The sequence below is a fragment of the Hesperophylax consimilis genome, chromosome 2, assembly GCF_061612785.1.
Source record: "Hesperophylax consimilis isolate HC1 chromosome 2, BYU_Hcon_1.0, whole genome shotgun sequence".
NCBI classification, from domain to species: domain Eukaryota; kingdom Metazoa; phylum Arthropoda; class Insecta; order Trichoptera; family Limnephilidae; genus Hesperophylax; species Hesperophylax consimilis.
Window position 1 is genome coordinate 8,735,157 of NC_142837.1, and position 24,488 is coordinate 8,759,644.

Consider the following 24,488-nt stretch of genomic DNA (forward strand, 5'->3'; position numbering starts at 1 on the left):
TATTTTAAACCATTAAATTAAGTTAATTTTTTTTTTCGAAGGAAGCAAATACTTTGGGGTGTGACATATTGAATGAAAAAAACATACACTTAGTAAGACACCACTTTATTAAATAAAGTGGTGTCTTACTAAGTGTATGTTTTTTTAAGTTAATTTTATTTATTTAAACCTGCTTCGAAAAAAAAATTTGGTGGAAAAATTCCCTGAATATTCGGATAAATTTGAAATTTACAAACTTTGTTTTTTTAATGGTTCATTATTCCGATCGTTCTTAACTACCACTGTCAATTAATCAGCCTTGTCTTTCGACATCATTCCAATACTATTGAAATCTTGTTTAATAATTGTTAGAAACATGACTTTCCCTATTAAGTTTCGGTTTTGAATTCAAACAATGCTTCCTCATGTCAACAGTCCATTCTTACTTGACAGCGTTTACCTCGAGAACATTCTGCATTCCTGTTCTATTCAACTCGTGCAGTACTCCATCCATAGTCCATATTCCATATCCACAATACGTATGGACATCAATCTCTTTCAGGCGATAATGAGAGCAGCAATTGCAGCATTACCTGCTACATAATGTATTCAGGTGTTTCAACATACGAGTACAGTGGATTGGTGGGAGATGTTTAAAGGTGTTATGTTTGCTAATATACAAACAATACTCTCAGGTTCTAGATTGATATCTGCACATTATGACGGTTCGCGGATCAAGACTGAAGTTTGTATTCAAGTTGTGCAATTACATATGCATCTTATATCGTGCGTGCTTCATCTATTATCCATTATATTTGCTTCGGGAGATGCTACGGTCTTGCTAACGAAGCGTATATAACAAGTTTTTTTGTGTAAAATTCAAAGACGTTTATATTCTCTGTATGCAATGTGCATGTTGTTGTTTCTTTGAGTTTAGAAAAACATTTAATTTGTGTAAAAATGTCTTATCTAAAATTGTTAGAGTAAACGTATTGCAAATAACAGCAAAATTATTGGGGTTACTTTAATACATCGTAAATGTATTTTTTTTTTTCGATAGATAATATTAGTTTCACCGTGCTGTATCGTCAGACAGGTAAATTTCCTATAACGAACATTATTTTTTCTAAAATCTGGGTCACAGATAGGAAAGATTTTTCTATATAAATGTATAAGTACTTTTAGTACATAAACCAGTATTGATTGGTTTGTTTTAACTCCTGGAACATTGAACGCGTAAACCAGATCTTGTTTTTTTTTCTTGTTAAATCGGATAGCTTAACTCAACAACAATTAAACGTACTTTCGTAAAAAAAAAATAAAACGTACTTTCGTACGTTTCTTAAAACGTACGAAATTATCAGCTTTTTTGATTACATTAGTTAGCTAGAAAATAAATAACAAAATCCAAGAAAATGTAAAAAAAATCGACAATTAGAGCATTTTCACAGCACTGACACTTTGTTTTTTAACCTAGGCTTATTTATTCTATCCGCAAAAACACGATTTTCATTGATTTGAACCAAATCATCGAAAGAAAACAAACAATTGTGGTGTTGTAGATTTGAAGCACCTTTAGGGGATTCATTCGACCAGATAATACATTCCTCCTCGCATTAATGTGACTACAATTACATATGTAGTCACATTAATAAATACACACACAAACACTCACACACACCTCTCTCCTTTCCCAGCACACTAACTAACTTAACTTGTAACTTAACCGTAAAATATAACTTGTAACTTAATCGTATGTAACTTAACCGTAAAATGTATAATATACCAGATATGTATATATGTCAGCGACATGTAATTGGTACCAATTATTGTACTAACTTGTATAACTTTGTAACTATTGTCCTATATGTAATTATGTACTGTTTGTTTCTGCAGTAAAAATAAATTTAAAAAAATAAAAAATGAAAAGCAAAACACACTTAGGTATTAAATTTAAATTTACGTTCATTGCAAGCGCTTTTAATAGTTTACGTAATGTGTCCATTCAATTGACCGTGAATTTCATCATTGTTGAAGGAATATAGGTGTACCGCAGATAGATCTGTTGTCCCTCTCCTATAAAAAGTTTAAACAGATACCGTATAGCTAATCCACAAATGTGTGATCTATACCTACCAAAATATATTTATATGTTTTGAGGAGTGTGTTTCTGATAAACATGATTTTCTTGTATTTTGTTTGTTAACACCTCAGGACAATTTGTTCGCTTTTGGGAACAGCTTACCGAATGACATGTTCTATAACAGAAATCGTTGTGTCTCCTTTACTTTCACGGGGATAAATATGATGTTAACGGTGTTGGAAAAAATATCAAGCTTGATATTCAAATCTATAAATTAATCACAGAAAAAATTTAATGTACCTATGAAACCAAAAGTTTAGAACGCAATTTGAAAAAAAAATTGATTCGTGATTATTTTTGTATGAAAATATAAAAAAAGTGAAGTGACAGCACAAAACGTTTTGTAATAAATTTTCTCACAAAATTTGTGTTTTTTCATTTATTTTTTTGATATCAGTAATTTTAGTTACAAAAAAACGTAAGTTGAGTAATTTCATTATCATTTTTATGTTTCCATTAAAAATTTTAATATTTAAAAAATTATGAGTTTATTTTTAATAATAAAATTTGAATACATGTACACTAATCTGGTAAGTGCGTGCCCGAATGCACGGCAAATGGTTTTAGTCAATGCTTCAATAGAACTACTTGTCATTGTGCTTTTTGGTGTCTATTGTCACTTACTGTTCTTTGAAATTTAGAAGTTTTGAATAATTTTCTTTTCCTTATAAAGTATTTTCCTGATAGATAATATAATCTGCTGCGCATATTGCATGGGCCAGACGAAACCTTACGATTGCAGGAAGGGATTTGCAACTGGTTAGTGTACGTTTTTATTATACGTTTAGGCAATTGTTGACCATAATCGAGGTGAGACTAATTAGTCAATTATACTTTCTTTCGGTATAAAGCCCACTTTGTTGGGGCTATTTGCACATTCCAACACTTTGTGAGCCAAAAGAGTGAGGTGAAGGTAATGTTTATGCTACATTTTTCTAATAAAATGTGTGTTTTTTATTAGTTGTCAATAATTTTAGTGAAAATAATTTAAGATAAAACAGTTTTAAAACTTTTTTGTTTGCGTTCAAAATTTTTAAATTTAAAAAATAATATATTTATTGATTATATATTATCACCTTTGAAAAATAGTTTTCGGTGTTCGGATACGTTCAGATATAATCAATTTATTTGTTTGTTTTTTTCGAAACGGAAATACTCTGACCCTATGTCAAAACGTTGTAGAAGCCTAAGGAGTCAAAATATAAGTTATGCTTTAAAATATTATCTTTTTAGTTTTCTGATACGTTCAGAAATTGTACATTTATTTGGATTTTGTTACGAAGCGGAAATATTCCGACCTTCTGACGGAGTATGCCAGAGGCCTGAATGAGCTTACTTTAAATTCCATTTTTTTTTTAAATCGTTAGTTGGAATTTATATTTATTTATTTTTATGATGATGATTTTTTTATCGAAAGTTTTTGATACTTTGGAACAGTTATTAAATACATGGTACAAAAAATATAAAAATAAAAGGTTTCATAACAAAAAGTTAAGACAAAAAAATCCTTCGCAGAGCAAGTCTTTGTGTGGGTATTATAATAATTTGTATCACATATCTATGATTTGAGATATGAAGTATTATAATAATTTGTATTACATATCTATGCTTTGAGAAATGAAGTACTATAATACAAAGCATTCATTTTTTAATGAAAAAAGTATGTAAAATTGTGTTATATAGTAATTAATTATGATGATAGTTAATTATAAAAATCTGTTGTACTTTTTATTTTTAAACTGTTAAATTTCAATAAAATAATTTTAAATAAATTAATTTAAAAAGTAAAGATTTATAAACAGAAAAAGACATTGCAGAACAATTCAAAGTAATTATTCATACTTGAATAAGTATATGACTCACGTGCGAAAATAAAGCGACACATTATCAATTTGATTTATCCATGTTTTGCCAAAATTGTACAAGTTTTTTTTTGGGAATTTATGGCGTCCATATTCTCAGAACGTCGAGAGATCGGTTAGCTGATTTCGGTTTTATGATGAGTGAGAATTTATAACAATTATGGTGTGCAAGACCTGCACCGTAACACTCGACTGTGGAACTATCCTTAAATTGTGTATAAGAATCGGGATTTACGTGCTTAACGTGTTAATCAAGATTCTTATTTTTAACACTCTACTCACTTTTTGAGTATTTTATGCTGTTTATAATCTAAAATCTCATTTTATTGTAAATCGTTTAAAATTACGACTTGACAAATTTAGATTCATAACGAAGATTACCTGTGTACACGATGCAGCCAAAACTCCTCAAACCCTTGTGATATTAACACAGCTTTTTCAAACTTAAATGTTTGTTTTCATCTTGTCAACATAAGCTAATTAACTCAAAATATACACAAATACAATAAATTGGGTTTAGTCGTTTGATGTAATCCTGCTGTCGTTTAACGTATGTTGTTATGACAATTGACAGCACATTTTGACACATATTCTAGGAGAAGTATAAAATATAAACCTATTTACCAAGGGACGTACACATATTAGTTAGGCTCAGTGGTGGGTTTTTTTTGGGCAATGAACTCACATAAAACATAAGAAGAGAAACGTGAATAAAATTTTTACCAAGCACGCCTTTCAAATTCCGTGCTAAATCATCCATCTCACCTATTGATAATCGTACTGCTAGTACGAAATGAATCCCAAATCACATAGGTGCGTTATTAATATAGCACCTACGGGACCTTCCGTCATATTTCTTAAGTTCTTACAAAACGTACTCATGGCGCCAAGACGGTAGACTTTGGGAATATACTAGCTGACTGTAAGATTCATTAAGAACTTTATTTTGTTTTTTTTTTCTTTTTTAATCTCCAATTAATCAAAACCGTGGTTTCAGCAATTCTCCCATTTTTCCAAAAAAAATTTCTTCACTCATTCGAATGAGGATCGGACATTGTTCCGTTCCTTCCCACGTTTTTAAAATTCACGTCGTTGACTCCCCAGATTGTACATTCTGTGGTCTTGAAGTGGGAACTTTAGATCAAATATCTAAACAATATCCTCTTTTCTATCAAGCCTTATATAAAATTGCCTCCCCTCCATTCAACATCTCATCTCTTCTGAGTCTGAACTTGACTTCAATTTTAATTTTAATTTTGAAATTTTCCTATTTAAATAAAATTAATATCTAAATTCACCTATCGTTTCTCCATAATTTTAAATGATGGCCAAGAACACCCTTGAAGGGTGAAAGCCAGAAATAATGGAAAATCTCCAATAAAACTCCCAATGAGAACTGCAACTCGTTAGGTTATGACTCATTATATGACTTTTATAATAAAATAATTTAAAAATATAATTAGTTTGTCTAATATAATTAGTTCATTACTGATTATAAGACTCATATAACAAATAATTTAAAAATATTATTAATTTGTCTAATATAATTAGGTTATGACTCATTTTATGACTTATGTAATAAAATAATTTAAAAATATAATTAGTTTGTCTAAAATAATTAGGTTATGACTTATATAATAAAATAATTTTAAAAATTTAATTTGTTTGTCCGATATAATTAGGTTATGACTTATATAATAAAAGAATTAAAAATATAATTAGTTTGTCTTTGAGCAGCACTAAGATTCGGCTTTATTCTTGATTTCATATAATAAAAACTTGGGCCTTGCAAATTCAAAATGAATTCTACCCGTATATGATTAGGTGGTCAAATACCTGCTCCAGCCTCTCATTCTGTTCCACTAGACCGTCATCTGGAGTCACCTTGACATTTGCCTCGTGTCTCCGTAAATCTGATCATACGCTCTGATCTTCATGTATTAAATTATTCACAACAGCAACAATGGACATCAAAACATAGAGTCACAGTGTTATGCAAGGAACTATGTGATGAATATAAATATCAAATTTCGTATGGGAACTGCTAGGGATATCTTGGGAGAAGATCTAAAGAAATGCCTCGCCGAAAAAAAGTCTTTTTGAAGAAGGAAAAATAAACATATTGTGTGTTTCATAGTTCAAGATCACGTTTACAGAAATATTAGAAGAAAAGTACTTATGTAGAAAATTGGGGTGGTTTGAAGAAAGGAGTGGGAGGAGGCAAAACAGAAAACGGCAAATAATTTCGTGCTATACGCCATTTCTACGTAAGGGTAGTCAGAGATGTAACGCTAAACAAATCGGTCTTGGCACACAATCCGCTAATCTGTCTCTTGGCATGGTCCAACTCAAGTGTTGGGTTCACTTGATCGTGTCATGTCTTCCTCGGGCGTCCACGTTTTCTACCATTCATATCACGTCATGATTTCTTTCTGCATGCCCAAACCTTCTAAGAGTCGTTCCATTAACCTTACCCACTATGGTACTATTTTATAAATTTTGTATATTTCTAATTTCGTAGTTACCCATTTCTGTATATCATTAATTTTAGCAATACATACTCTTCCCAATGAATTTTTATAAATATTTTTGCTTCATATAAAATTTTATTGAATAATTTAATGATAAAAAATGTGAGTCAAACCTCAAATTGTAATATTTAATTTTTGAAGACAATATTAGCGATTCCTAAACAAAAATCTGAAACGTAAAAATCAGAAAAAGATACGGTCACATCTAGGACTCGAACACAGGACCCTTGCCGGGGCACCCCCTCTACCAACTGAGCTAATGGGACCCTATCTCCTTCATATTTAGTTCTGGTTGAATCTTGTGATCATAAATAAATATAGTTGCCAATAAAAATGTGCGGTGATAAAAATGAAGACAATGTTGGTAGTTATTATTCGAAGTATGATACAGTTAAACATGACCGAAGGAGATAGGGTGTCTATATGAGCAGTGGCGGCCAGCTAATATGTGCTCCCGAGCGCCGAATAACCAACAAGATTTCTGACATGACTAATCACAATACGAAACTCGGTTCGGTTATAATATCTCATTCAAAAGGTACCTACTTATTAAGCGCGCATAACTTGCAGACCGACTTTGACTTGTGCCTATGTTCGTAGCAGTTCGTTTTCGATTGCGATCCAAAATTTAACTGCTTTGTCGCATATTCTGTGGAACAGTCGAAAGCGTGGGTACATACCAGTTCATACTATTCTTTGCAAATAATACCACATCAAGGACGGCGTTCGGGGTTTTACCACCACATCAGAAGGAACGGTTTATTCAGTAGAAAGTTAAACTAAAACGCGTATGTTTGATATTATTGTCGATATCGTGGTTTCAATTTACCATCTGCTATTTTTCAGCGAATGTTCCGCTTCTTCGATACAAGCATACAGGATAAAATATGTCATTAAGAGATGAGTGATGGTCAGATTACTTATTATCAGTTTAGTCAGTACTCGCCGTTGCTGGGCATTGTATTGTCTGTTGAATTTAAAACTTTTCTTACTCTGCGAAAGTTTTGAAGTTTAATTGCAGGTTATATCGATCTTGTATATCAATTATTAATAAGGCATATCAATTGCAGGTTATACTAATTTATGATTACTTTTGTGTTTGTTCAAAGTATAAATTAAGAATGAGTTTGAATGTGGAAAACATTAAGAACAATAGGTCGAGTTTTGAAAACAAAGTGATAATAAAAAATGCCGGTCCACCTAAAACCTGAACTGATAATAAAACAAGAGTGAAAATCTGGATCGAAGAATGTGATAGTTTATTTTGTTTTACGTGTTTAATTTACGATGTTGATTCAGTTTGGACAATCAGCGGTGTTACTGATGTAACTCACCTTTCTGAAAAAATCAAAAAACATAATTCTTGTCATTTAAATTTACAAAAAGTTTTGAGCTTAAAGGTTTTAGGAAAAGTTGACATCAGAATGCAATTGGATTCAGGCTACCGTGCCTAAGTTAAACACCATAATGAGCTATTTAATAAAAATCGATACAGGTCAAATTTCCCAAAACATGATTTCAATGTGACGCTTAAAACGTATGACTTCCTAAATAAATTTCAGTAAAAGGTGAACTCTGTGCAATTTACGCCCGCGACGATTTTTCAAAAGCTAACAAATTAATTTAATTTTACAACTTTTTTATAGTACCTACTTGATTATTAGAAGACTTTCCCGAGACTGTGAAATTACTAAAACTTTTGTGCACCATTCATGAGTTTTTACTGTCTAAACGTATGATGGAAACGTGCACTTACCTGTGTGGGAGAAGCTTTCCTGCAGTGGTATAGGCTTTTCGTCTTTCCTCAGGAATGGGTGGGTAGATTCATTCTTGATAAACTTTCCGCGGGCGGAAACAAGAAAAAAAGAACATCGGAAAAGACGCAGATAAAAATTCTAATTTTGAATTAGCTTCATCCAAAATAGACTCAATGCCATTTGTCGTGCATTCGGGTAAGCACCTACCAGATTAGTCCACATTATACATAAATACAAGGAGACACACAATCTTTGAGGTACTTATTTAACTTTTGCCATTGTTTACCTTTCCGAAGATCGGAGTATTTCCGCTTTGCAATAAAATTCAAATGAATGGAATATTTCTGAACGTATCCGAAAACATTCTCCTAATATCTTTGCCGAAAACTAAAATGTCTTTTTTTACCAATTTTTATTTTATATTTTTTGAAATCTTAAATCAATTGGGTTTTATATAAAATTATTAATAAAAATTCAACAAGTCTCATAAGTTTTTTTTTCAATTACGGTTGGAACCTTTGGCTTCATAAAGGAACACATTTTCATTTTTATGTGGTTAACTTCTAGATTTTGATATAAAGCGTGGTATTTTTTCTTTCTAGCACCAAGATTATATTTCTTTGGATCATATTTCTCACTAAGGAAGACACAACGATTTCTGTGAGATCATATGGAGTTATAAAATAAACCAAACAAAAAGAAATGAAATATTATCGTGGTTAACCAAATAGTTGGATCCTTATTTTAAAGAATGATAAATTGTTAAGATACCTTTCATTATCTTTTATCTTGTAAATTAATTCTAACAAAAGGCATAGCATTCCAAAAGCAACATAATTTAAATAGCAAGTAAATGACCAGCATCCAACCATTACACTACGTTTCGGTGCCATATCGGAGTCTCTCTCTCCATCCATCGTAACCTCAGCGTTGCGGTAAGATATGTATTGGGTCATCATCCGACTTGCGCATTACTCAAGTTGGTTGGACAACATCAACCGGTACCTACCTAATATGGAGATAGTATTTGTTTTTGCCAGACGCGTTTCGCTAGATAATACATTTTGGATATATATATATATTATGTAAATAAAAGTAATGGTATGTATTATTTAAATAAAAGTCATGATATATTTTATGTAAATAAAAGTCATGATATATATAATGTAAATAAAAGTCATGATATATATTATGTAAAAAAAAGTCATGATATATATTATGTAGATAAAAGTCATGATTTTTAATGGTTTTAAAAAAATGCTTTTTTTATACTTTATCTTAATTCCACAGAAGGAAGCTCTAGAGAAAACTGAAAAATTAGGTGAAAGTGAACTTTTCCTTTATATCCATGCACATGGGTCTTGAAAATATCAGTGTTGTAGAAGAGAGAAAACACAAAAGACGGAATTATAACAAATTAATGATGTCCCCGAGGCGTATGTGTGATATATATATATACGTAATTATTACATAAGTGGAAATAAAGAAGGCGTGTCTATATAAAGTATCACAATTAGATTACTCAATAATATATTAGCAGTTGGACACATATTGCCCCAAATTCTTTTAATATTTTTGCAGATTTTTTTAATATTTTCATACGGCTAAAAAATTACACTTAAAGCGCGTAAACATTCTTTGGACTGCGAAATATCTATTTCTACAACGTGACAAATACAGCTATATAGTTAAATTCTTAAGGTTAAAAAAATGAAATAATGCATTTAAAATTATGTGCGTAATTCGAATAGGCCTAGGGCGGTCGAAAATAAATCCATGCCTACCTTCCCAAAATCAAAAGTAACCTTACATAGTAAAATTTTACCATAAATAATTCAGAAGTCAAGATCAAATGATGGAATGGTTTGTTTGAAGTGTAATTAAAATGTGTGAATTGCAACCGAAACACGAAAGCAAGTCACGAACTTTTTGTTTGACGCTCTATTTTTCTTGCGTTACTTTTAGTTCACACACAAGGTACTTCGTACGCGTCAGTGCAACAACAAGGTGTGTCGAACATTATCCCGAAGGCCGAATTTCCGAATACCAAATCTACAAAAAGCAAAAAGCAACCATTGAAACAAAATCTTAAAAAGCACAATCCTGAAATATTTGGACTATTTTTTACATTACCTGAACCATGCATATCTGCGAGGACTGTTTTAAGCACGGTTTATTTAGCACAACGAATTATATTATTATAATCCTAACTAACTCGCCTAACATCACTTCATTTCCGTAGGGGTACACAGAGAGGGTGGACCGCTACACCACTCTGCCATGGCATAATAGCCCAGCTACACTACTCGCGAAGTTGATCGAAGTTGACCGAATACGATAGTGTGGGCACGAACTTCGCTTCGCTTCGGGCAACTTCGCTTCGCTTCGCCCGACTTCCGATTGTTGTCGGTAAATGCGCCCGAGTCAAAGGACTCGAAGCGTCACGGCATAAATAAACCAATCACTGACTGGTTGGACTGAGTTACTCGCGAAGTTGCACGAGTGTGTGGGCACGCACTTCGAACTTCGGCTAACTTCGTCGAGGACTTCGTCGAAGCGTCGAAGCGAGTAGTGTAGCGGCCGCTTAACACTTGGTAATCTTTGAACATAGAAATATTTTTTACAGGGACATTTCGATGAAGTTAATATTATAGTATTATTGACCACAGTAACACTATTATACCATGATAGTAACATTTCTGTGCGGCTGTAATTTTTGACAATGGTTCCACATATTTTTATTATTGTGTGATATTGTTTTTTTTTCAACCGTCACTTTGGACCATAAACATATTTTGACCATGGTAATTTTTACACCATGGTAATAAAGTAACATTATAAAATCTATTCTTCTTCTGCCATCAATAACTAAAGGATAACTTAAAATTATATTATTCGAGATTCGGCAATTCTGGAATAAGGGATTTATGCGTCAGGAAATATTTAATGTTCTATATTTACATAAATTATGTCAAATATGCCTGGTCAATTCAACATCGAAAATTCTTAACTTCCTGACCCCAAAGCAAATATGTATACCTACACCAATAATAAACATATCCATAACAACCAACTCGCGACGATATCGTCAACTCGCATTTAAAAGCTAAGGATTTTTTTTATTTAATTCTTACAAGTACAAGAACAATGTGTGTACATCTTCTGCTGATGTTTTATAGTATTTTGGTGATTTTTAAACATTTTGTTAATTTTGAAACAATCCTTCGTTTTCCCGTGAGCATAATTTATGTAATGCTTTTAAATTAGCGTAAATTATTGGTCACGATGTTGATAGCCTAAGGATTTAGACTTGCAAATTGCAGAAACAGATGGTACCCATAACACCTGGCCCTACCTACCTTACAAGTATTTAATGTAGTTCACTTTATAATTTGTAAATAAATGAAAAAAATTATTAATATTTCTATAGATTCCCGAATACGTCGGGAAAATGAAGTGAAGCCATATTTTGTGGAAAAAACACCATTAAAAATGAGAAAATAATTTTTCTGGATTAGATTATCAGAGTTCCTGCCAGAGATTTAGCTTTAATAACTGAAATATACCTATGATTAAAAAAAGACAAACAGTTACTAAGAACTTTCAAAAAGCTCGGTATAAAATACCTCGAAAAGACAAGGTTTTTTTTAGCACATTGCTACTCTTATGTTTTATAACCCGATCTAAATACTATTTAAGTTATATGTCTACTTACTGGTCTTCCCAAAATTGTGAGACGTGCAGAAACAATTAAAAAATATTTGTTTAAATTTCATTACAGTTGTATTATTAAGCCATCTCTTTTGGTTTGTTGAGATTTAATGAATTAAACGGCAAAGTATCTTTCATTTTATTAAAGTCACCGTATTTTGACACGTATACTTTTCTAAAATACCACCTTAATAATTGAAACACGTTATTATTTGTTTCAACATATAACATTGTAACAGTAATATTATTTTCATATAGTCATCTTCTCCTAGCATACTCCTACACACCTATTTGCATACGGCATAATATCACCTGTAATCTAGCCCCCCATACAGGTAAAGCAGCCTTTCTAACAATTCAACAGTGACTCGACACCTGTCCGCAAAGCATATTTATCAGAATCACTACGATGGGGAAGAATTTATTTTGGTTCAGCACAAAAAACGCTACCCTAGGTACCGTGATGTCGCCGTGTTTATAAAGGTACCACTCGTTCGAGAACAAATCGGCAAATCGCGAGTAGGTAGGTTGACGGCTTTGCTACTATTCTAGATAGGTAGATGCAGCGTATATTCGACGTCTTACTCGTAGGTTTCAATGTGATGCGCGTTGGAAGTATTGAATTTCTAGAACCCGGTGGTCACTGCCGCTACAATGTCAAGCCACAAAGTGATTGCTTTCTTGGATAAAATTATTAAATTTGATTTTCGTAAAATTTTTAAGAACTTCGGGAAAGGAAGAAGATAGAGAAGAGGAGAGTTGGAAAGTACCTGGTTATTTAGATCTAGCCACCAAACATGGCTAAAGTCATTTCAAGCAACATTTCGATTATGAACAGTGGTATTTCACCTGGACGATGCTTGTACAGTATAAAGATAGGGAAATTATATCGCCACCCGGTTGGACAGCGTTGTGAGGCGGGTTAATGTAGGGGCTGTAAAAAGGTATTTATGAAGGCGGGTCTTATAAAGACGAGGATTATGTGAAGGAGAAAAAACAGACGCAGGCAGCTTGTTCCACATGCGAGTCGACTTCAACAAAAACACTGTGGCTCCGATAGGAAATAAGTTTCTAAAGGCATAGCTTTGAAAATGCTGTGAAAATGGTACACAGGACTTTAATGTCGATCAAATTTTCCATAGGGCCTCAAACTCGGAGGAGGCCTCGGCTAGGTGCCAAAACGATGAATATGAGGACACGGAACTTGAAAAAAAAATTGAAAATTTTTATTTAAGCGGAAAATGTTGCTTGTCCAACGATTGAGCTTTTCCTATCGTTTCGCTTGAATAGAATAATTAGAAAATTATTAATTACTTTACTAATAATATAAGCGTTAAGTACTGAAAATGTACAAAAAATTACCGCATACTAGAGATTAACTGTGACAATTTCCCGTGATTTCCTTTTTATAATAACTAAATAAAAACCACTTTTGTTCTAAAATTGACCGTTTCTAGACTCAGTTTGCCAAGCGATTTTTATTCGTATTAGCTATATTTATGGTGATATAAGGCATTTCAAGAATATATTCTTGGCATTGTATTATAGGTTCTACAGATATATCTTCTATTTTTAAGGTCACTCAATGTGTTTTTAGTACCTACTCTCCACAACAATAAGGACCGGATGTATTAATAACTTTTATTTGATAAGTGACAGGTCAAATAAGGTCAATGGCGATAGTTTATATCTTTTTCATGTGGACTGATAAAAGGAAGAGTGGGTTCCAATACTATATAGATTCTTGGCTATAATTTTGATAGCGGTTAAACAATAACATGAAATGGAAAGAAACGAAGTAAAATTATCTCAGTGACGTTTTAATTTCGTTTTGTGTCGTGAAGGTTGCTTTAGAAAAAAACTTGTTTTTTATTTTTAAAATATGATGATTATTTGGTAATTATTTTATATTAGCATAGACACGTTAAAAACTGCAGATTATTATAATTGTAAGATTTATGAATCTGAAAGTAGGAACTTATTTTTATTTATATTTTTTTTTGCATTTTTATATTCAAGTTAACAAATGTCTTATTTATTATAACTTAGAAACATACATTATTACATTTTTTTAATTTTTTTATTTGAGACACAAACAGGACATTTAAAATACACTCTTGAATCTTTATCTAAACAAAAATATAGACCTTAAGATTATTGCCTTTCAAAAAACGATCATATTCACCTTTCGAATGAACACCGTTAGTAAACTTAAAAACTTTTGATTGTCAAAATTTAAATAAAAGAAATACACATTTCTGATGTAAAATTATTGATCAATAAATAATCAATTAATAATAATTAATTTTGGTAACTCTCTACTTTTTTACTACGATTACGATTTTCTGAATATTTCCAACAATCGGTTCCAATTTTTAAACATTCTTTTAAAGCATACTGTAGCCAGTTTTATAGGTCATTGAAATGGAGTTACACAGAAACACACCAATATGCTTTAATAATTGTATGAATATGTCTAAAATTTATTAAATTTAGCGTTTTTATTTATTATTATTCAGTTACGATTAGTATAAAAAGCTCAACAGACAAATGTGCCTCTTGAAACTTTTAGATGCTCTTTTTTTAAATTTCCTACCTACATAGTACCAACCTAATAAAGTATCAACCTAATAAAGTACCAACCTAATAAAATACCAACCTGATAAAGTACCAACCTAATAAATTACTAACCTAATTAAGTGCCAACCTAATAAAGTATCAACCTTATACAGAACCAACCTAACACCTACCTAAGAAAGTACCAATAAGTATAAAGTAACATAGTACCAACCTACCTAATAAAGTAAAATGACAAAGTTTAAATTAAATCTACCGCAACTATATTTAAGTCAAATTTTCATTTAAATCAAAGTCAGCATTTCTTTATGAAAACTAAAAACTCGAGGAGCATTATGCAAATAGGAAGATAGAAAAATTACCCTTTTCATCGTGACCTAAGATTTTATCGTTAAAACGAAGATAAAATCGGGCTAGCGAAATGTAACAGATCAACGAAATGGAAATCTGAAATCTTTTGAAACTTGCGTAAATTTCTTAAATAATATTCGAACAAGTCACAAGAAATGCAGATAAACATTCTCCTTTACGAGGCGTGAAGAAATAACAGTTTTGTAATGTAGTCTTCAATGCGATATTTCGATACAAAAAGTATGCAAATATCTCACCACGGTTCACAGCAACTTATTACGATTCCGTAAAAAACAATAAAGATGTACTTGTATGCAACTTGTTTCTTAATGAGATTACTTTTTTTCGTAATTCTTTGACAAGAAACTCATAGAATATATCTTTGTATAGAATTGCAGAGCATGTACGATGTGAACATTAACTTTATCTCGAACATTTCATTTGCTCAAACAAGATGTTTATCTTATTTTTCAGTATTAAAATGCGTGTACTTCCAAGAACATTTTAATGTATGTTTTTAAAATATACTGAGAACCACGGTTTTGTGTCATAATTTCAGTAGCATTTGAAAAACTATACATTATTAAAAAAGAAAGACAAACATTCACTGGTTACGATTAACCTGACAATATTCGAAAATCTCCTACTACCACCAAAGTAAGCAAAAAATGTTGCGTTTGTCGTAATGGAGGACTGCAGAGGAATTGAAACTCACGACACACCTGGCCGGGACCCAGACGCGATGCCAGCTCAGCCACTGACCTGTATATATTATACATGTATATTTCTTTTTAAAAAGATTGACGTTATCTTTATCATTTTTGTGCCATATTTTGTCAAAGCTGTAATTTTTGAATTATTGGAACATTTCTCCTCGTATTAATATCGTGTATAATGTAATGTGTTGTAATTGGAGATGGTGCGGTAATAAATTAATAAATAATAATTCTCTGGTCACGAATAACCTGAGAGTAGGTATTATAATTCCTCCTATCATCATTATTAGCCTAAATTGTTGTTTGTGCAATGATGGATGATTTAGCGAAGTATTGAACCTGCGATACCTTAGGGAACCCCTAAATCACTAGCAGTTTTTTATAATCCCATTCCACCATTAATCAATCAATAAAACTGAAATATTCATTACAAATATATATAAATTAACATATATATATATATAAGTACATATATTCCTAATAGTATTGTATGTCAGCGTAATACATTCAATGAACTTTTAAGTTTCAAAATCGGGACTAATAATTATATTAGACGAGCGATAAAGCAGATAGCAAAGTTATTATTTAATTAATAATTTCTTATTTGAAATGCGCATTTTTGTATAAATATTTGACAAATGTCGTAATTTTTCAAGTTCACTAACATTCGAAAGGCAAATTTCTACTTTCCAAAGACAATGATCCTGAGATAAATATCATATAAATACTGAGGCAAAAACTTCGCAGCCTCACAAATCCTACATTTATAATATCACGAGTTTTTTCATGACAGACCTACTCTTTATTTGACTACTCAAAACAATAGTTCTGTTTTTTATGTTTCTTTTTACTTATCATGTGTAGAATTTGTCTAAATGAGCGACATCTATGAACTCATTATTCAAACTGTATTAGTGTGTTTGTTCTTAGGGGCGATAGGGGGCAGCTTCATCATATAATTAATGAAATATTGCATCTCTCATGCAACATCTGCAATCAACACCAATTAACGGAAGTAGAACGGTTCCGAACAGTGAATGCATTATTTATGGTAATGTAATGTGAGCGTATTTTGAGTCGAGTAAAATATTGAACAATGAGAAATGAGAAGGACCGTTTTTCTTAGGTAATGCCACACAAGAAGTGAGTTACTCATACTTAATGGGACTAAGAAAACCTCGAGGGAGACATTTTATGATACGAATGTGTGGTGTAGAGAGAAAGGAAAATCTGACGTATGCGAAAAAATTTAATAAAGACTATAGAAAAGTTTTTTGGTATGGATAATTTTATCTTACTTCGGGTGAAATCGATCAATCATTTTCAAATATTGAGATTCTATCTTGAACGGATAACTAATATTTCTATGAAAATCAGACCTCGCGTCCAAAAAGAATGCTTCTAATTTTATCTTATTTCATAAACCAAAACCAAATATGATTTAAGATTTTCACGGCCAAAAGTATTTTTGTTATTTGTTTTTGCCCAAAAACAAATAACAAAAACCAAAACCAAATTTTCGTCTCAAATCATAAGATTAGTAAGTAGGTACTTCAGTACTCATTTATAAACCTAAACGTTTTTTATACCATTTATTTATTTTTCAATTTTAACTTTAAAAACGTATTATAAATAGTTGTGAAGTAAAAAACATATTATAAAGTTGCTTGAGCAACAAACTCACCATAAAATATTGGTTTTACTCGGTGGGACAAAATACATTTAAAGTAAAGACGTAAACATTCATTAGATGTGTAAAAACGAGGCGCACGTATAGAGCGTGTAAAAAAACACCAATTAGGTTCAAGATCAACGCGTTACATCCTATGGGTAAGTACTTCAATGACTTAGATCAGATATTGAGATTTATGGAGTTACCTTTAAAAGAAGATCAATATTCAGCTCATAAGTTAATGAACCAATTAAACGAGGAAGGTGAACGTATTTAAATCCACGTTGAATAAGAAATCATACTTTTTCCATATTTAAAAGTAAAAAGGTTTGAAAATTAGCGGAATCTCAAATAACAGAAGGCCGAACGCTTGAATCTATAAAACTAAATTTAAAAAAGGAGAGCCTTGGACCAAAATAACAAAGTTGTGTCTAACTTATGAACAATCCATATTATATATATATTTAGTATTAAAAAATTAACCGGATAGCAAAATGTCATCTACATTCAATTTAAAGATTTGAGATGGTCAACGTAAGTCAGGTAGATCATTACAATTTGGGAGGCGGGTGTGGGTACCGCCGCCCGGGGAACGATTTATCGTATAACTAACACACTGCTATAGGTCACCCCAAGTGGTTCGGTACGTTTGGTGACTTAGCAGGGGTGCCGGGTTCACGAGGCGAGGTTTGTCTAGGTCTTGCCCTAGACGTTCCCTGATGTGTCTGCCCGCCTACTGCGTGACGAGAGACTCTAGATCTGGTTGATGGAGACCTTTTGACTTCTCCAGCCGCATCTCTCGACCCATCCATCGCCTTGCACCGCAGTGGGAGGGATGGATTCATATGTCCGTCACTTCTGGACACATTGACCTCCAGATTCATATCTTTTTTCCTTCTCAGAACATTCTCTCCTTCCTTTCCTAAAACAAACTCCCACACAGCATCCCCAAAGATGGTATAGGCCCTGGGGGATTTTTTTTCTCAGGGCTCGACAATAGCACCAAAAGTTAGCAGATCCGTGGTTTTTAATCATCCTGTTCCTAAGCAATATACACAATTTCATAAGGTCAGAACAAGCTGATATAATTATATTCTGTATTGAACTGTCAAATTCTGAATGTTTCCAATCAATTTCACTTCTTCCATTGTGTTAATTTAAACACTGCGATTACCATAAACATATTGTTTTCTACATATATGATTCTATTTGAAGAAGTAGGAAAGAAATATTCAAATGGAAGAAGATTGATAGACCCATTAAAGCACCGTTACTAGGTGATGGAATTAATTACAAATTACAAGCGCTGAATTATTAAAAATGGAGTAAGGCAATTATGCCCTATATTTTGATACCTATAACCTAATAATAATAATAAGATCTTTATTTAAGAAATTTGCAACTATAAAAATGTACATAGATGGAATACATAAAACATAGAGTCATTTTAAGAGTAAATTTAAATACTTTTGAATATACCTACACTTATATTATAATAGAAACACTTTGTTAGATTAATTGTTTCGAATTTAGGTGAGGGCACCGGTAAAGGACCTATTATTACTTTTTCATCAAATTATAATGTTCCTTTTGAAATTTGTTTGAGTATCACATTTTTAAGTAGATATTTCGTTTAGCGATGACAATCTCTCCCAGAAAAACAAAAGATGTTGCAACGAATTCTTTACAGTTTCTATGGATAAAGTGCACACAGCTGATAGTTCCTCTGTAAGAACAGAAAGAAGAAAGAACTTTTACAGTGGAGCTCTTAGCGGCAAAACCATTTTTTGCGTGAATACCCCACAAGATTCCCAATTGCTCCCAACAGCTTTTCGTGATGGCTCAATGTTGTGAAGTCCAAATATTAGTACGCAGGTAATAGAATGTTATGATAGTTGTCTTAGAATGGGTATGTGGCAGATATAAAATGTAAAATTTTATAGCTAAATGAATAATACTATAAATAAATTAAAACACCCCATTGAGCGTATGTTGTCAGGCTGAAGGTAGTATGAAGGGGGGTGATATGGAGAAGAGGTAAGTGGGAAGTACCTGGCTAATCAGATCTGGTCATAAAACACAGCAAAAGCCATTTCAAGCAAGGTTTCAATTCAGAATGGTGGTCTTATACCAGGGCGATACTGAAAGTACCTTTCACTTTGGAATGTGCCTCAAATATAATTTATATTATTTTAAATGAATAAATTGTGAAAGAACAACAATTAATGACATAAAATTTACTTGTTCACGACCTCCGGGTTGCTAGTCGAGAGCCTTACCCCTTCGTGTTCCAACTTTATCTCTACATTAGGTACTAATATTCCTAAAACAACTGTTAAGCCAGTTATTACAACAATGGGCATGATTTGAAACACACATCACAAATCACAATTCAAAACTGTCATTCTGCCGGGGTACTTATGCGTAAGGCCCATGCGTAAGTCTGCCAAAATGCAATGTTGTCAGTTCTTTCGCAGCCAGTTTAAGGCATTTTTGCTAGTAATAATTCGAAATATAAATTGTACAGTATGTGACAAAACACGGTTTGACGGTTGTGAAGAGTTTTTTTTATTAGTAAGACTGCTAGTCTATAAGGTCTTTCTGTGAGATTTCCGACGTGGAGATTCGGTAAGCGCAGACCTAAAATTTTCTAAAATACCGATCAAATAGTTTCTTGTGGACATTCCACAGCATCTACAAGACCATTTTCATCTTTTCTAGACGATGTCCGCACGCAATCTCAACACTGAATGCATTTTCCTTTCTTCCGAGCCTAGCAGACCGCTCACTAAATCACTTTCTTCCAGTAATCAACATTTCAGAAATAGTTTCATTTTTTGCGATTCAACCGAGATAGGAAAACCGAAAGCACCTATTTGAAAGTGATTGAAAGCAAGTAAACGATTGATAAAAATGTAATTGATAGCCAAGCGCACTAATTTCTCCACATCTGTCTAAAAACGTATCCCAAAATTCTTTGGACACTTCGTTCGTTAATCTGAGAATTCGATCTTTGCAAAGTAGATGGCTGGAAAAGCAGACGAGGATCACCGATACATTAAACTGACCATATTAAATTACGTACAGTGCAGCACCCTGGAAATCAAGAAGAGGAAATAAAAGCAAATAATCCTGCGAATCAATTTTAGAAAGCCATTCAGATATCCAACAAAGCCACTTTGATTATTTTTAGGATTACCTTGAGGTAATAATCAATGCACCAAAATCACAAACGTATATTACCTACAGTAAAAGACACAAGAGCAAAATCGGAAGTGTGACTTTTGGTACCGAAATATATGTGAACCTTTACTCAAATGCACCATACTATGTACATATATATCACCTCCCGCATACAGTAAAAACCACTACAGCAATAAAACTAATACGTATTCCTTAAATAAAAACATAACTTGTCTTTTTTAGCACATTGCTGATACATAGTACAGTCTTGCATTTTCACTTTATTTTATTTCTTTATATCTAATCGTCTTTCTTAACTATATTATATGTCTAGAAATGTACTATTTTTCATCTTATTTTACACACTGCGTACATTATTAATTTTTCTAATTCAAATATTTTATTTCACTTTTAATCTGTTAATAAAAATATTATTGCGAAAATAATTTTACATTTCTGTCACCTACCTCAAAACAGGTTACAGCTAGTGAGATAGGTAATGCAAAGCACACAATTAAATTATGTAACAAATTAATTATCGTACTTTTATTATTTTTGTTGTTTTTGAATGAAAAGTACTTCAATTAACGCTGATTTATCTGCACTTAAACGGAATCGAGTTCATCACAAATGCTAAAAATCTTAATGTGGTTTGAAATATTGGTACTTTGATACACACGAAGAAGAAAAGAAACAGAGAAAATAACCAAAAAAATTTCAGGAAGAATTAATATCTGGTATTCGAATTCCCTAAATATATTCCCTCTGGTATTCAAAAATACTAAAAGCCTAAACACAAAATACGGCCGTGAAACTATCAAAAGTCCATCGATCAATGAAGCTCGGTGAATAAATGTAATCGAGTGATCGTCATTGATGTTCTACGGCTATCATTCGTGTTGTGTTTATGTTCCGTTATCGCGAGTGCAATGAGTCAATGATGTGGGTACTCGTATCTTCCGCTGATAAATGTTAGAAACTGTCCCAATAGCTGCACGCGAAGAAGTCGTAATAATCCACAGTTTCTATCTGATGGACGACGGGGCGAGAAAAAGCATTAATTGCAAAAAGCGATAGCCAAGATGTTATCAAATTACTACGTGTTGTACATGAGTTTGTGATCAGAAAAAATAATTGTGTTCCCTTTTCCTTTTGTTTTAAAGCGAAATTTTAATATTGCTATTACTATTACTACATTATTGTATTTAATTTCTTTCTATGCTCCTGGCAAGACCCCATATCATTATGACTATTCTACTCGTACATCGCAATATTTTAAATACTCTTATGAGACAGATTCAAAATTTGGGAAACAAATACTGCGACGTCGTTTATATAGTCAATACTACAATTTAAATTCATTTTATTACAATTTTCTCATATAGTAGAGCATATTTATTTGATAAAACTATTTCACCCAAACGGTCTTACTAAAAAACTTGGTAAATAGAATAGGAGAATAGAGTCACAGGGGTAGTTTATATGTTGTGTAAACCTCAAATAATAATAATTTCTCATTGAATTTCTAAGGTATTTTAAAAGTTCTATATATTTCTTAATTTTTAAGATGTCGGAAAAACGAATACCATATTAGATTTTGTTCTCGAAATATACATTAATACTTTCAAAATTCAATACTTTAATTTCAATCATAAAAACAGTTGAAAAAAGCTTACCACAATCATTTTTTAGCAAAACGTCGGACAAATTCAGAGAAATCAAAATTTAAAAAACAGTCGTTTTATTTATGGAGTTTGCAAGAAAACTATCACCTCACTTTTCGTCTTGTTCATACGAAAATAAGAAAATTTAACTTTCTTTTAATTTACGAAGACAAAATAAAAAAACTAATATATTTTACTGCATTGCTTGCACATTTTAAAACGTTTATTTCTTCAATACATGGTTACCAACACGTACAATAGGCATGTTATTTTTAAAAAAATCACTTTATAGAAGTTCTTGTGAAATATAGACCATAAAATTTAATTTGAATAAACTTTTTAACCTAACTTTATGATATAACATGAAAGTAGATTTTATAAATGCTATTATTATAAATCACTTGTCTAAAACTAGCGAAAAATAACACGAATAAGTTGTTAATATGTTGAATAACACGAATATAATAATAATAAAACGAATATAATATAATAGAGTAAATTGATATTTTTATTAAAAAAAGGATCTGTGAAGATTCAATTTACATAAAAACAGCTGTCAAGCGCGGCTTTGGCGCTTGAAAAATATTTTAATGCGCATGCTTGATGTCGTAAAGACATTTTTTCCATATTAAAAAAAAAAAACAGAGTTAAAGATTTGTTTTAGTGGTACCAACCCGAATCTTAACTTTCACATTCTTTATACACTGTGTACCAAAAACATCGTTTAACGAATGTGAAGTGGTTTTTCTTTAGTTAAGCTAGTTTAATGTGTAAGTGAATGTAGTGTCAAATTAATATTATATATATATATTCATTTATTACTTTTATGATATTCCTTACATTACGTTTATAATAAAATCATTTTTATTATAAACGTAATGTAAGGAATAGGCTAAGTTTAGGCTATACAATTATTTTATTTATTAGAGACACTGCAAATAAATCTACCCCCAATACTTCCAGGGACAAACAAAGGGAACTAAGCACTTTTACTATGACTTCTTTCAACTAATTAATATCATATTTCACCAATCTGCCCTTTACACTTTTCCGCTGTTTGGAGGAGTGGATGTAAAAAGAAGACTTCGAAACGATAAAACATTTACAGATCCGGCGAATCCAACAGAATGACTTATTATTAGTAATTATTGTATTTTAGTTTATAATAATTCCGCGATTTGAATTGTACGGGAGTTTATCAACAGAAAACCTCAATTACTAAATATGAATTAAATTCGACTTGAATTTATTATCTGATTAACTCAGATCAGTGAGTATTTTTATTTTTTTTGGTGCACCAAAACATGAAAATAGATTAACTTCTTCAACTATTTGAGTCACCTAAAATAGATGCTCATATCGTAAATGTTATCGCGCTTCCTTATCGGCTACTAGTGAGTTTTTGTTAAATTTACCACTATTCTATTGTTTTTTTTAAATAATAATAAGAATAAAATAACTTTGTTTTTAATGCCACTTTATTGTGCCTTGTATCTTGCCAATAATGACACCGTAACTCTGTTATTGATGTAATATTTTTTTTTATATAACCCTGATGAAGGTTCAGGGTGAACCGAAACCGGTTGGTTTTATATCTTATTGAAAATGTATACAATAGAGTGGTATTAAAAATAAAGTTATTTTATTCTGATTATTATAATTATGTACATCGATAAAGTGTTTGCTACATGTGAATTTTCTTGTATAACTTCAAATTAATAAAAAAAGGTAAATAGTAGGTAGGTAGATATAATACATATAATCACTGATCCAATCACAAAAAAAAATTAAATTTGTTCAAATTACTAACCAAGGACGGGTTGTTTCGGAGATTTGAACAATTCTTCAAATTTCATAGTTAATTTACAAGTTCTTTGAAATATTTTTTCAAGTTTCGTTATTATTTCAGTTCTGTCAAGCAACTCTCCTACAATGATATAATAATAGAACTTGAATAGGACTTTCACAGAACCCGAAAATGAACGTTGAAATTTGACTAATTGTTCATATTCTGCGAAACAACCCATCCTTAGAATTTTATATCCATTTTCAGTTAACCACATTGAATAAGTTGTACTAATAAATAGTAATAAACTGCCTGCAACTGCGTTTCATGTTCCATTAAAATCTTCGCACAAAGCTGCTGGCCTATTCATTTGGAATTATTTACGATACCAATAAAGGCTTGCCTCCATTAGCGAAGTATGAAGGGTACGGAAGAGAAACGTGAGTTGTCACCTGAATGTTGAAATTGAATTAATTTGCCAAGACGTAGTACAGAATCTAACATGCCCTCCCTAATTGTATTTTTCCTCAGTATTGTGATAATGCTGTACCTTTAT

At 31.7% G+C, this 24,488-nt stretch overlaps 1 protein-coding gene across 1 annotated transcript in view; it reads right to left on the reverse strand.

Moving 5' to 3' along the window:
• hwt (SH2 domain-containing adapter heavyweight) overlaps positions 1-24,488 on the reverse strand; it is a 524,256-nt gene that overhangs the window by 293,842 nt on the left and 205,926 nt on the right. The gene's annotated exons all lie outside the window — the stretch shown is intronic.